Source organism: Danaus plexippus, chromosome 15, assembly GCF_018135715.1.
Source record: "Danaus plexippus chromosome 15, MEX_DaPlex, whole genome shotgun sequence".
Taxonomy (NCBI): Eukaryota; Metazoa; Arthropoda; class Insecta; order Lepidoptera; family Nymphalidae; genus Danaus; species Danaus plexippus.
The window spans coordinates 2,183,278-2,186,007 of record NC_083547.1 but is presented as its reverse complement, the minus strand read 5'-3'; positions in this window follow the sequence as shown (position 1 = coordinate 2,186,007).

The window sequence follows — 2,730 nt, the reverse complement described above, 5'->3', positions numbered from 1 at the left end:
TCTAAGAGGAACGTGTATGAGGGCACAAGTCGCGTCAGAAGGCTTATCTTATCTTCTTTCGGGCCGTGCCACTGGAGGTGTACTTGGAATCTTTTGTACTGTCTTGTGTCTTTATTTCCTACCCTAGCTTTTTCTTTGTTATTTTGACCTATAACTGATAATAGTTTGTTTTATTTATGCCTAATTTTAAATGCATATGCATCATTAGAAAGACAACAAAATATGATTTTATTGATAATATTCATAATAACAATAATAATGTAACAACAGAAAAAGCTTTCTATAGATCATTGAATAATACTACCTCGAATAATACAAACGATGAAGAACAAATACCAAATAAAGATGAACATAAAACCTACTGGGCAGGGATTTAGGAAAAAAGGAGCGATCATAATTTACAGGCAAAATGAACAAATGGAATTCATATAATTAAAATTAGATGATTTAACTGAATTTTTAAGAAGACAATAAATTGAAAGGTTGCTGGAATAGATCAGATACATACTTTCCGGTCCTTATATGATATTCTAATGAAAACAATTTCAGAACAATTAATTGTAGAGCCCCTCTCCCAAATTTTATAACAACCGGTTTCACTTACATGCTACCAAAAAACCAAAACAACTACGACCCATCACAGTACCGTCCCATAACCTGCCTACCAACAATATATAAAATAATCACATCCTGCATTACCAATAAGATAGTCTCACACCTGGAAGCACATAATGTAATATCAGATCAACAAAAGGGATGCAGGCGAAACCATAGAGGATGCAAAGAGCAATTAATTATAGATTCAACTATACTAAAACATTCAAATAAATTTAATAGAAATTTGTTTATCACCTATAACAATTTCAAAAAAGCTATAAAATTTACATACAATATAAGATTCATCCTAATATTATAAAATTTTTGAGATAGGCCATGTCTAACTAGAAAACTTTAACAACAAAAATATCTAAAATCTGTTGCGAGGAAATCCATATTAGAAATAACATCTTCCGGGGAGATTCTCCCAAACCTTTGTGGTTTTGTCTCGCCCTAAATCTTTTGCTAGAGACGAAACCTCTCATCATTCCATGGATTCACCGTGCGGGTGCCGGGCTCATCGTGTTGCAGGGAGAGGAGCTTCCACAGTGCCTGGGGTGCCTATTGTCAGATTTTAAGTTGGGATACCAATTGACACGTGACATAGCGGTTTGTCATTTGGTGTACATGGATGACAAAACTATTGAGTAAATCTTAGAAAGAAATGATAAAAATTAGAGCGCAATTCAGTAAAGACATGAAATTATGAAAATGATAAAATAAAAATATATTGTGTTAGAGCAATTGTTATTGATAAAACGTTTCATTACAAAAAACCGGACATAACTTTAGTTTACAAATTATCTAAAATAGTTTACTTAATTGATGTTTCTGTTCCAAACACACAAAACTTATTAAAAACAATTACGGAAAAGATCAATAAATATAAAGAATTAAAAGAAGAAATAATTAGAATCTGGAATTTAAATAAGGTCTATATTATCCCTATCGTGCTTTCCACTACTGGAGTCATACCTAAACACTACTTACACCAAAGTTTTTTAATTCTGGATATACTACCACTCACATACATTACCATGCAAAAAGCTGCTATGTGGAATACCTGTCGAATAGTACGTAAGTTTTTGGAATATGATAATGACTTGACTGACTGTACTGACTGACCTTTTCACTTCCCAGAAACATTTAGTCACTGACCCGTGGACTGGAATATTTGCCCCATTATTAGGAAGATATATAGTATAAAATAAAAAACAATAATAACAAAGGTTTTGTATTTATTAAATATATTAGGTCATATAACATAATTAGCAGTTTAAATATGTAATTGAAATTGTATTACGGACTTTTTAAGAGGAGAAATAATAATTAATAAATGTACACTTACTTCAACTATAACCGAAGTGAGAGATTCGACATTAGAAATCACTTCGTGGCGGATGTGATCGAGGAAATTAGGATTAGTTTGGTGGGTTAGCTAGATCTGTGGCATCACTTTCAAACTTACTCGTTCAATACAGCGAAGATGCCAAGTTTCTTGTTCAAATCTTTCGCATGGAACAAATGTTTTTATATCTTGAGTTTTAAAAAATTATTTAATATTAATGGACAAAAGCCTTAATTGTGTATTAATACTAATTTATCGATATTAAGAAGAAGTCGAAAGATATATTTTTTGTTTATAGAAAACTGTTTAACAAAAGTAGGGTATAAAACGATGAGAATCAATGTTTATTGTCTTAAAAAAATCGATGTTTGGGTAAGTTTATTTATGTATTGGAGTAACGGAATCCAGGAATAAGAAAAACAGTCCGAAGAAAACAATTTCAATATAAAACGAATTTTGATTTTTGTGCCTGTCAAAGTTATTAATATGGATTGATAGCAAAAAGATTAAATGACTATCGCTCAATTCACACTAAATGTTTTTGCAATTTGCTTCAAAACATAATAATATTAATTTATTGTTTTATATTCATTTATTCATAAAGTTTTAAAAATTTTTGTTAAATAAATGAAAGTGCAATGCTAATATAAATACATTATAGAAATATTCAAATTGAAACGTTAGTTTGTAAGACAGTTTTAAAATAATATCATAATGTAGAATCATATAAGAAAATATATATATAAACCGATTGAAAGTTTATTTCTGATCTTACAACATTATGA